We start from the raw sequence: 13,473 nt of genomic DNA on the forward strand, positions 1-13,473 counted from the left end.
GACTGTGGAACTGATGTGGGTGGAGTGGCATGTTAGGATTTTATACTCAACTCTTTGGAGCTCCAGGGGATACCATGCAAAATGATCGGAATTAAAAAGGATGCAAAGAGCGTTGTGAAGTTATACAAGACTTGCCACATGCATAGGAAAATGTACATACATATTATTTCGATCTCATCCATACCCTCATTCTCACCATTTCCTTCTGTAACAATCTATTATAACTCCTTTATGCAGGATCAAGTTTAATCATTCAGTTTCAGCCAAAAGTGAAGCATGGCATGAGTTAACAACTTTTCAAAAATTAAAATAATAATGTGTTTAATAAATACATGCTAAACTTTCTAGGGTTAACACACACACATACTAACACACACACACCTACACTAACACACACACACCTACATTAACACACACGCACCTACACTAACACACACACACAACACACACACACACACATTACAAACATCCATTGTTCTTTGTACTCTGGGGGTACAGCTGGTGTATTGCAGAACAAGTAGAAGAAAATACTGGGTTTTTTTTTTTTACAAATAATTTAATAGTATTGACATGTTTTCTAAATATAATGTGAGCACCTGTTCACTCACTACAACATTCCCTTTAAATACCTGCTCCAGTTGTAGGTTGACCAGAAAGCACAGTGGACAAACCCCCCAAATGAGACTAAGATTTCAGGTGGGGTTGTCAAAAGTCATCTCAATTTCAGGATTTCACATGAAGTAGAGTAGACAAGATCATAAGAGTAGGGTTTATAAGAGGGGCAATCACTCTTCTTTAAGGAAGACGAAAGGTGGACACTGAGTTGCTTAAACAGATTCAGAGCAGTAATTCTCAACCGTGTGCCTTAACACTCGAAAGAAATCCCTGACAGCCATCGCGGAATTTGCCGCATCTGTCATGTACTCCAATGGCAATTTTTGTCAGATGGAATATCGAACCCAGTGGCAGGTTGCAGGATGGATTCTGGTTCTGAAAAGGTGCATCAGGTCCCAGAAGAGACACAGGCACAAAGGTAAATGTATGCCATGAACAGCTTATGTGTTTGCTACATCAGGCAAGACATGACATGTATCTCGTGAGGATTTAAAAGTGTAGAGTCAGAACAGGAAACAGAAAGGTAGTACAGAAGGGCAACAAACCCAACTGTGTGGTAACCACGGTTGTTTTCACAGAACCATGAGGCACTGTGTACTCAAGAGACACGTGTAACAAGTACTGTGGACTTAGTACCAGACACCTATATCTGGGGTACTTTTTGTATTTGCATCAAAGCTGCCCTAGTACTTAAGAATGTGTTGAAACTCAAAAAGCTTGAGAAATTTAGAGTGTACAAATATTGTTAGTAGGGACCATCAAGAATTGCAAGAAAGAAATTTTATAGTCACTCTATATACCCATTTTCCCCCTACATGTTAAATAAAAAGTCTTTCTATTTAATTCAACCTGACTAACTCTAAATGAATGATATATTTCTCAATAAGAATTTAATTTGAGGGTTTTTTCCCCGTTGCTTGGGGTTTCTCCCACTCCCCATGGCATCTTTGTAATGTTCCTATCTTTTTTCCTTACAAACAATCAAACTGAAATTCTGACTGTAGGTTCCCAAGGCTCTGTCTTGATTAAATTCTCTGGGGTCCCCGAGTGAGCTGCAGGTGGAAAGGTGGGGCAGCTTTGAGTAAGGAGGTGGAAATTCTGCCCTATCACTGAGAGACTGTGATGTATGATTTTCACTCTTTCAGTGCAGGTCAAATTGCTCCTCAGTTGGGCTTGTTTATTTTTGTTTAAGCTTGGTGTAAGTTTCAGCTCCACCCCTGTTCCCACTTCTTTGAAATCCTATCTGTGATGTTGACATATTTTGGATTAAGTTTACACTAGACAGAAGAAACTGAAAAAAAAGGATAAAGTTTGTTTTTTTCTCTACCATCCTCTAATCTCTACATATACCTCTCTTCATCTGGCTTCCTACTGTTCCCAGACACTTACACCATCTCTTACTTTTCCCATACTTAGGGAAGTAGTCTCTAAAAAATAACCTGTGATTAGTTAAATACACCTCAGGGTGAATTCACTGAGTCAGATATTATGGAGTGTTTATTATACACCAGGCTTTCTTCTAGGCACAGGGAAATTACCAGCGAGCAAGATAGGGAAGCTGCCAGCTCTCAAAAAGCACACGTTCTAATAGAGGAGACAGGAAAGCAGCAATTAAGTGATTAACGAAGATTATTTCAGACAGAAATAGTAGGGAGAAGATAAAATAGGACTAAGTGCTGGGCAGGAGGTGTCTAGGTTAGATGGTGTGTTCAAAGTGTCCTCTAGAGCTAAGCCCTCTGTGAGGACGTAGACTTGGCCATAGAAGAATAGAGGAAAGCACCAGGCAGAGGGGGAGTAGTGCAAAGGCCTTGAGGTGAAAATGAACGTGGTGGGCTCAAGGAGCAGGAAGAAAGGCCAGAACAGCTGCAGCAGAGTTCAGGAAAAAAGTGGGAGGAGACAAGGCCTGAGGGCTTGGCCAGCAATAGGCCATGCAGGGCCTGGCAGGCCTGGCAAGGAGTTCTTATTTTACTCCTAGTGCAAATAGAAGCCAGTGAAAGGTTTTAGGTGCAGGAATGATGTGCTCTCATCCAGAACTGTCCAAGCAGGCTCTGGCTTCAATGTGAATATATTGAGGGAGAGCAGAAGTGGACCCAAGGCTATGAATCAGAGACTTAAATTCATCTTATGTTAATGATGCCGGTTCAATTCATAGAATGATAGAGCTGAAAAATGTCTTCAATATTACGTAAACATTTATACTCAGATACTTATATCACTCATTTTATAGATGAGAAAAACTGAAACCTACAAGGGGAAATGAACCAGCCAAGGGTTTCTTATCCAATTACTGAGGAATGCAGACTATATGTGCATGACACCAGGTCACATGATTCAGTGCTCTCTCCATTAATCCCACCTGACTCCTTATAAATCCAGGGAAGTTCTGCTCAGAGGATAATTACAGTATATGTTATATTCATTCCTTGTTTCTCCTACATAGAAGCACCTATGAGCTGGGAACTAATGAACTCTTCCACCACAAAATAGGAGAATAATCTCTAACAAATAATGTATAAAAGTGTATTTCCCAAGACTATATTGAGTAGGCTGACTGGGGCAATGGTTTGTACAAGATGTTCATCCAACAGAGCTTTCGAATGTCCAGAGACCTTGTTTATTTTATCCTGGTGCGTGGAGTAGGGCAGATTAAGAGAGAGAAATGCATTCGGTTTGTTACATTCATTTACACATAATGAGACGAAAGCCTATCTTTTATGAAGTCATTTTTGTAAGAAATGGAAATTAGACAATTTCAAAATGGGGGTGGTGGTGGTGAGCAGCTGGCTAAACCCAGTGTAGGCCAGCCATTTAAAAAATCTATATTTTGCCTTGTTTAAGATTTTGACTTTTGTCCAGACACATTATCAGCACCCTCTTTGATCCACCGTAATCTCCAAATGAGGCCTGAGGGATGCATAAATCTTTGTTCTGCTGCTAACAATCCCTCAGAAATTTTGCGGTATGTGGGCCTCTCACTGTTGTGGCCTCTCCTGCTGCGAGCACAGGCTCTGTACACGCAGGCTCAGCGGCCAGGGCTCATGGGCCCAGCCACTCCGTGGCATGTGGGGTCTTCCCGGACCGGGGCACGAACCCGTGTCCCCTGCATTGGCAGGCAGACTCTCAACCACTGCGCCACCAGGGAAGCCCCCTCAGAAATCTTTTTGATGACAGAAATGAGTAAAGACAGACAGAACTGCACTTACGTGAATAAATAACTTTAAAAATATTTCCTTTTTCAAATAATAGGAAGTACAAGTCCTCTTCCACTTTTATTGCACAAGCAAGCATGTGCCATAAGCTAGTGAATAGACAGGGGGACTTTGGGGGTACCTGGAAAAAGGATTTGCACGTATCATGGCCTGGAGGCAAAGAACGGCACATGATGTTCAAAGAACTGAAGGAAGTGATGGGATTGGAGGCTACAAAAAGAAGCAGGGCGTCTGCTGTAAAGGCCATGGAAGCTTTATTAAAAGAGCTGGACTTATTGTCCTGCAATAGGAAACCACTGGTGAGTTCTAAGCAGGGGAATGACATGATTTACTTTTGGGAGTGCTCTCTCATTGCACTGTGGAAAATGATTTAGGGAGTCAGGGCGACTCTAAACGAAGGAGGTCAGTTAGGAACTCCCTGCAGTATTTCAGGTTCTTAATGCAGCATGAAAGAAATGTCAGCCCAGGCCGTCGCTGGTAGGTGAATTGTTCCAAGGTGAATCAACAGAATTACAGGTCATGATACCATCTCACCACCATGAAGCACCTCATCACATCAACTCTCCAGGAGCAGTGATGCCAGAAAAAAAATCTTATATTCTTTAGGTCTTATTTTGTTTATGGTTACTACTCTGTAACTTTTACAGTGACTCCCACCCAATCCACACCTCCACAGTGGAAAAGGAAATTAAACTCTTAGAGATTAAGATCAAAGAATAAATTCTCCAAGAGATAGGAGAGGAAAGAGACATGAATGTCATAAACTATTGCGCAGAGAAAAAAATTACTCAATGATGCTTTGAAGTTCTAGGAGAGAAAGTGTCATATCTGCTCAATGTATGTGCTAGGTTGACATTCAGAGATTTTCTGTGCAAGATAATCTGGCAGCACAGCTCCTGTCCAGAATAATTGTACTTTTGATCTCATCAATTTTCAATGAGGTCAACACTGCAAGGATATTGGAAATCTTTAGATGGTCAGTTGTCTTTTATTGCTGAAAAGAAAGACTGCTATGTATGGTAGATAGTGACATTTCTAAAGGAATGGTACAATTTGTTCTTGTTGTTTGTTTGCTTGTTTGTTTAAATAAGATTTATTTCTTGTATTTGTTTCCTAACATATCTCTTTGTTTTATTCTCAATATCGACTGTACACACAAAGTAGGATTAAATAAAATCATCAGCTATCTTGAATTTCCTCTCTAGAGCTCCATGTTTAGTAGAAACAAGCAAATAATGAGAAAGCAAGTTCCTATAAGGTACTTAGTTTTAAGAAAAAGAATCAAAAGCATTTTCAAAATGAACACTTTAAAGCATTAAATGCCCTAATAAAGAATAAATTAAATTTCTTATGTCACATTACTAAGCTAGGATAGTGCAGGGGTGTATTTTTTATTTTTTTCAAAGAGGAAGTTTAAAAAAAGTAAGGTTTCTGTGTTGCTGCAATGAAATAAGGGCTTCAGCCAATGAGACTACAAGTTTAATTAAGCACGCTAGCATATTAATTTTTTTTTTTTTTTTTTTTTTGCGGTATGCGGGCCTCTCACTGTTGTGGCCTCTCCCGTTGCGGAGCACAGGCTCCGGACGCGCAGGCTCAGCGGCCATGGCTCACGGGCCCAGCCGCTCCGCGGCATGTGGGATCTTCCCGGACTGGGGCACGAACCCGTGTCCCCTGCATCAGCAGGCGGACTTTCAACCACTGCACCACCAGGGAAGCCCTAGCATATTAATTTTTAACACGTGTGGCAGACTCAGTTCCAGAACGGAAGAACTTTATTTGCATCTCCCTGGGTAACTTTCCCGGCCACTCTCTGAGGAAGTGCTATTCTGAAATAACCTCAGGTCACCATCCAGAGCACAGGGGCCTTGCGAGAGGAAGTAATATAAGGTTACACAGCTAACTGGCAGAGCCAATTACCTCATTCTTGTTTATAACTTCAATGCTCTTGTTCTTAACACAACTGCACATATGTTTGAATAATCTGTGAATATACTTGAAATGAAAGGAAGTACAAGGTAGCAGTTTTGTACACAGACTCAAGAGGCTACTGTCACGCTTACAGCCCAGTGTCAACACTGACCAGCTGTGGGAGTCTCCTTAGCTCTCCGCACGTCAGCTTTATTATTGGTTAAAATAAGAATCATAAGGTATTGTGAGGATCAAGTGTGTTAATACATATAAAACACTTAGAATAGCAGTCAGAAAATGTTGGATATTATTAATGTGTCATAAATTAAATATTGGAATGATACTGCTTATTTACTTAGCCATCTAGTTATTATTTCCACATTTCCCAGCAACTGTCTATAAATGTGATGGAAAGCACACAGGGTCCAGGGTCCAGACTGGTTTTAAGCTCCAGGTCTGCTGCTCTACAGTAGGGTGACAGAGGACAAAATGCTTGACTTCTCAGACTGCCAACTGGTTCATCTCCAAAATAAAAGGTTCGGCTTAAATTATCTCTAAAGGTTTCATTAGCTCTGTATTTAATGATCCGTCCATGGTAAAGTCATTAGACATTACAAAGTAGGCTAGAGAAATCTGCCCCGAGGAAAAACATAATTAAGAAGAAAAGAGAAATGCAAGGTGACCCATGTTCATTTCCATAGAAACAAGAAGCTTTTTATCTTCTTTTAAATCTGGACCCAGTAGCTTTTTCTTCTCTTTGAGTAATTTCCAGAGAGAATTTTTCTCAAATGGAAAAAGATCAAAACTTTGCCCCATTTTACCTACATGTAAATCATTTCTCAGTAGCCCAGATGAATTCATTTATTTCTTAGATAGTAAAAATTCATGTTTTCTTCAGATCGCTATTTCATGAAATCTGAAGAATGAATCATGGAGGATTCATCTTCTCCACTGTATTGGTTTACTTACCACATAATAGGATAAATGCATTTAATTTCTCCTCAACTCATACAAAATCTTCACACAAGTATATAAGTAATGTGTGGAAGCAGAGTTGGTATCTACATTAAATGTGAAGCATATAACAATGACCTTTTTATTTCTTTGTAACTTGTATCAGTGACCCTATCCCAAAAATTTCCATTAAAAGCAGTATTACTGTTTTAAATGAGTCTTTCACAACGCGAGCACAATGACCACTCAGGGCAAGTATTCCATATTAAAGATTTAAGTTTGATGCTGGTCTACACAAAGGAAGTGGCCATCGCTCACACAGGAGCATTTGAGGAATAGAGAAAGCTTCCTTCAGGAGAGGGATTGAAAGTCTGCCATTATAGCTTTTGCTTTGGGCTAAGAAACTCCCGAAAAGACTAGTTTACGACCACATGCTTTATAAGGAATGTGACACCTGAGCCATTAGCATCTCTGAGTGGAACAGTCGATCAGACTAACAAACTAGAGGCAAACCTGTGTAGAGCTCAAAACATCCTCAAGAAGGCGAAAGTTAGGGAAGATCAAAGGAGTGGGTATGGCAGGCAGGAGTGTGGTGAATCTGTGGGGTACCCAAGGACATGACACACAGGTGGCAATAGGCAAGAAGAGCAGAGTCATTCATTCATTCCAGAAATATTCAGCGAACACATGTTCTATGACAGCCAGCTATTGAGGATAGAGTAGTGAACAGCTATAGTTGTTATCCTCAAAGAGCCTAAGGCTCTGGGGTACAGTGGGAGGTGGTGGAAGATAAGTAAGCAGGCAGGCATTTAGATATATATATATAAATGATACTGGTTAACCCAAGATGTTAAGGTAGCACTGAGATGGAATCACTAACCTAGCAGGGACTAAGAAGGCTTCCCAAAGAAGGTAGCATCTAAGGTGAGACCTGAAACATGAGTAACAATTATCCAAGTGAGGATGGGGGATTTGGTTGGTGAACATGGGGGGGATGGTCTTCCAGGCAGAGGGAACAGCATGTGCAAAGGCCAAGAAAGAAGAGTAAGCATACTGTGCTCCTGGGACTTTGATAATGATTGGAATATACAGTGGGGGCAAGAAAGGGTGATGCAGAGATGGGTACAGGTAATGAGTATGGAGATTTGTTTGTTCAGAAGCTCTCTTTGACTGCAATGTGAAAAATAAACTTTAGGTGTGCCTTGCGGATGGAGAGGGACACTAGAGAAGGGCCATGGGATCTTTTTTTTTTTTGCCTTCCTCAGAGCATTATCTAATCCAAGACTTACCTAACTGATTGAATGAGCATCAGATTTTACAGAATACACACTGTTCTTTTTTTTTTTTTTAACCAGGATTTGGCAGCTAAGCTTTTTTTTTTTAAGATTTGATTTTATTTATTTTTGGCTGCATTGGGTCTTCGTTGCTGAGTGCCTAGGAAGGCAAATTGTTAGTCTATGCGTAGAAAGCAAGGTATGGACAAATAAATGGAAGATAAGGTCTCTTCCTTGGAAGAGTTTATAACTTTGTACAGAAACAAAAGCCTTTTAGATGACAAGAAAATAAAGCTGCATGGAGCATTAGAACTCAGGAGACACTGCTGAAGGATCGTAACTGCTGAGGGCTGCAAAATTATATACATATAGCATGAACTCAACCACGTCAAACTAATTATGCACATATAAATATTCAAAGGAAATTATCAACATTTTAACACTGGCTCTTATTCAGTATAAAATTATAGGTCATGTCTGCCTCTTTGGTTAATCAGGCTATTTTATATTACCTTTTTAAAAAGCCTATTGACTCATCAACAAAAATAATAAAAATAAGTGTGTTAAAAGAACTGAATAAAGGCTAGATAGGAGTGAGAGGGATAAATTAGGTAAGACTTTGAATCAAATTTCACTCAAACAGGCAGCTGGGAGAGGAGGGAAGGCCAAGAATCAAGACTCCCTTAGTCCCAGGCTCAAGTTCTAAGCAGTCTGCATTGTGGCTTCCAAGTAAACTTGAGTTTCAGTGGTTCATTCTTCCTCATGAAGGACCGTGGTTTTGCCCATCGAGACATAATGAACGATAGTATTCGACTTAGAGTAACAGCAGATTCCCAGCTTCTAAGGGTAGGGTAAAACACTAACACACACTCAACTCTCCAGCTGATCTGACCTTGCCCTTGGCTAAGTGTTTTCTTCTCAGAAAAAAAAGATCATGGAGACCTTTGTAGCTCAATGTCATTTTCCTTGTTCTGCACTTGAGTTCTGAAAAGGTCCTCATGAGGTTCTTTTTAATTTTTGTCTTTATACCTTTCCTTCCCATACGGTTTTTCTTTAATCTGAAAACAAAGGCCAAATTATTTGACCAATCAAATGAAAAATAATTTTTGAGGATTTGTGATGCATAAAACATCATGATAGGCAAAAGCTGATTTCTTTCTTTCTTAAATTATCCAGATAATTGTAACCACAGAGGTCTGGATTATGAGATTGATTAAAACTTCCAGGAGATAGGCCATTAATTTAGGCGGTTTGAAAACAGTGTTGCCATTTATGAACTCCATTTTTCTAATTTCTATTTTTCTTTGCTTTCTAAGATTGTATCTAATTTTCATTCAAAGGGGCCTCTTCTGATAATTAATATGTGTTGTCTTTTTCCATTGTTATTTGTTTTATCACTCCAACTAGACTTCCAATTTCAGTGAAGTTAGGAAATGAAGGTGGGACCTTGTTCCAGCTAAAGGAAACTAATTTGGGACACATATCTCAAGGAAATGTAGAGAAACTCACATACTGTAAAAGAAGAAATCAATGGCATAGCTTTTATTTGCAGTTGTGGGTGAGGTTACCTGTGTCTTAATACTTTGATAAAACGAAGGTGACACCCTTGTTTCTCTACTGAAGATGAATCAGATCTTAATATCTCATTGGCTTCTATGAGCATCCTCCCTCCTCTTTCTCCATCCATCTCCTTTCTCCCCCCACTCCTGTCTCTCTCTTTCTCCTGCTCTCTTTCTTTTTTTCACTCTTTCTCCCCTCCTCTCTGACCTTTTCCCCTCCTTTTCCTCCCCTCCCCCTCCCATCTCTGTCCTTCCTTTATTTGAAACACAACTACTGCAAAGCCACAGTGAGGGATAATTATTGAACTATGTCAGTAAAATGCCAGATAAAGAATACAGCACTTGCTTAAGTCCATTTTATCTTCACTAAATTACCTTTTCTTTTTAATATCTAAAAGGACAGACAAGCTTTGAAAATACTGTGTATGATATACATTCTAATGAGATCCATATAATTGTTCTTTACTACTACCAAGCTATTCAGCCTCAAAGATATTAAAATAACTGAAAGCCTTTCGATAAAGCCAAGAAAGTAAGAATTAAACTTTAAAAATGCCTGAATGAAAAATTAACTCAAAAGCAAAGTGCGTTGTGTTTTTTTTTTTTTTTTGCTTGATAATTTAACCCACTGCAGAAGATTATCCAAAAATCTTCAAAGATTTAGAAAATAAACTTCCACTTTTATTTTCTGGTTGTTTGTTGCCCTTCTGGTTGTTTTTGTTTAAGGCTAATACTAAAGTTCGTTTGCAGTCACTTACAAATGCTTGTTGGATGTAGGAAAAAAGTGACTCATAAAGTTAAGCATATTAAGCAAGAGAATAAGTTCTGTCTAATGACTGTAGACTCTGGTTTCAGTAAGGCAGATAAAACTTAGAGATTAATTCATGGAACACTTACACGCATGTGTTTTTAGTTTTATACCTATGTGAGGCTTTTTCATTAATAATATTCACAAACTAAAATCTTGAATTTGATTGCATATCCCTTTTTTGGTTTGGACACATGGTAACCTGAATAAGTTAGATGGTAGCAAGTTATGGTGGGTAAAAGCATATATATGATGCATAATCCTAGAAGGTTTGACAATTGATTTACTTAGATTTTTAGGCAAGAGAGAAAAATATTAAGACAGTCTCATTATAATGAAAGTAATCATCACTGTAAATTCACTCTTCAAAATTAGGCCAATTTTAAGTGGGCCAACCCACATTCCAGCCTTTGGGAGTTTAACTGCCTTCACTACATAAACATGATTACTGCTTCTAGCCACACATAAATATCCCTCTTCACTGTGTCAGTTCTTATATCACCTAGCCCTATTTCATGGAGTTTGGAGACAAGGCTTCTAATCAAAATTGCAATCCTGTTTTAGGCTGGTTTCAATTTGCTTCTGAGTTTTCCAAAAGAGTGCCAAGTTTCAGCAGCCCGATTTCTCATAATTTGACAATCAGTATACTTTTTCTTTCAACAAATCACGACCTTTCTTTTCAAACTATAACACATTAGTAGAGAGAATTCTTCCAAAGCTGCTCTTACAAACTGTTAAGAAATGGACTGAGATACCCTCCCCATGCTTCAGAGGAAAGACCTACAACACATACTACAGGTCCCGTGACCTGGTTGCCGGGAAGGTGATGCAAACCACTTCGGCATCCCAGGCCATGTGGCTGACAAGAGCAGCTTGGCTTTAAAGTCTGAAGAACTTGGGTTTGAATGCTGATTTGGCCACTTAAAACCAGTGTGATTTTTAAAAAGTTACTCAGGTTCTCTGGGCCTCCTTTTTCAGTTATGAAATAGGACTGTCTAGCTCATAAGCTTTATTATGAGAAATGTTTTATGATATTGGAAGAGGGATGGCACTCTGTATGCTATTTTGTAGGAGCTCTATCAACAGTTATTATCAATTACAAAATGATGGTTGAGGGATTCAGTGATCTTAATATGAATTAAAAACAGACCATGGCCCTTGGCACCAAGAACATTCCATCAACCCTCAGCCTACACTGCAGATACAGAAAGTTTCCAGGGCTCCCTAAGTAGGAGATGTTTAGCGAAAAGGAGGAACAAAAGATTCTAACTGTCTGTTCCAATCCTGGGCGTCCACTCGCCTGTGACAGAGAGCTTGCTCCCAGTTCAATGCAGGTTCAGAAGACAAACTGTACCTGGTATTTTTAGGGGAAACCTAAAAGAGTTGGTTCAAAATTCTTTTCAATATCCTCCAAGTGACCATCTGTACAGAGGATTTCTCTTATACAGAAAGCAACTTAATACCAAAGCAAATTTTCTGAGTCAACTGAGCTCATGAAGTTTACCCTCCTTCACTGCGGGGTTCCCAGGATTCACTGGGTTCAGACATTGAGTCAGGCCCATGTGTCAGCAGTGCCCTATGCTTTTATTCTAGGCACCGAACAGGTGGGGCTTCTGGATGTGACCAGCTCCATGGTGAAAAGAGGGCCTGCTGCAGCTCTGTGGCTTTCTTTGCAGCCAAGACTATGATGGAAATAAGAATCAAACTTCCTGATTCCACAATACAGAGGGCCCCCACTGGAAGTTCCTGTAACTAAAAGCACCTGGTGAAATCATGCAGGAGCCTCACATAGCTTCCCTATTTTATTACCTGTCTTTAAACTTCATATATAAAATGGCAGCAGGCAAAAGCCAGATGAGGTGACCCTACACTCACATGGTTTCATTTTGTGTCTGCTGACGTGCTATCTGAGCACCCTACTGGATTGTTCCAAGGAATATAATTTCATCAAAATAATTGCAGTAAACTTTGATTCTAATATACTTGTTTCAGTACAAGATCTCCTGCTTGCTACAGATATTCAATGTTCTCTCCGATATTCTGTAACACGTCACACGCATCACTGATGTTTGCTCAAAGGATGCTCTAAGAACACTGTGTCTAATGCAGTGTCAATATAAATTCAGTGTAATTCATCTTCCCCATTGACCGCAGATATCTTCATTCAAATGAGTTGATTACATCAAAGTGAAGAGAAGGAAAAAAATGCAGAGTGAGAAATGCAAATACAAAAAGGGGACACACAGACGTTGCTTTCAACTTACACTCAACAAAGAACTAGTTTTTTTAAAGCACCCGCTACAAATGAAGCTATTTTACAGACACAAAAACATAAAGGGCTGGTTCGTTGTCCTTAAGAACGCTCCCTGTCACTTTCCCTCACTGCAACACAGGTTAATTCGCTATGATTTTGCAAGTAGTGAGAGCATTCGCTATGACTGTCAGGCCTCCTTAGGAATAAGGTGAGAGGCTTTCTTTTTTACAGAGATTATGTAAAGAAAACAATCTAACATCTTTCATTTACATGGAGGTACTTTGTGGAAGCAGGGTTAACTTGGTAAGTGGGTGTCTGATTTGGCTAAAAAGATCAAGGCTATTTGAAGCCACTGCAATCAGGGGAGACTTTTCAAATGCACATTGCTATGTCAAAGGGCTGTTAAAAACAACGATAATAACACACACACCAAAAACAACACTCCCTCACAACTGTGGCTGGCAGCTGTCTGCACCACACTGGAGCTGTTTACAAGGAAATACGGAGTGAGGTTCTAAAGGAATAAAATGGCACTCAGGACTGAGCTACCCAATTTGGAATAATAAAGGACTCCTGGTGTGAAAGGGCAATGAGGCCCACCATCCCTTCAATAGCAGCGTGAGCAATGATGTTTGTTATTGATCGTCTAGGACGGAAAAGAAGGATGATCCTGAGGGAGACATCAGAAGCGACATGGGTACTGCCCGAAGGAATTGGGAATATTTGCCATTGAAAACCTTTAAAACTAGAAGTGACCCGGTGAGATATATGTGCTACAAGTGCCCTCTGGTAGCAATATGATGGATGGTCTGAAAAGCCTGTGTGTGTATGTCAGGATTTTAGGACAATATTGACAGGGGGTGGTAGATAAGTTAATTCCAGGAGAAATCCA

General features: G+C 39.7%; 1 protein-coding gene across 3 annotated transcripts in view; it reads right to left on the reverse strand.

Annotated features, from left to right (window-relative positions):
- The window catches only part of PTCHD4 (patched domain containing 4), a gene marked incomplete at its 5' end in the record, with an annotated part of 171,046 nt that overhangs the window by 119,453 nt on the left and 38,120 nt on the right, over nucleotides 1–13,473 (reverse strand). The window lies entirely within an intron of this gene.

This window comes from Leucopleurus acutus (genome assembly GCF_964270905.1).
Source record: "Leucopleurus acutus genome assembly, chromosome: 10".
NCBI classification, from domain to species: domain Eukaryota; kingdom Metazoa; phylum Chordata; class Mammalia; order Artiodactyla; family Delphinidae; genus Leucopleurus; species Leucopleurus acutus.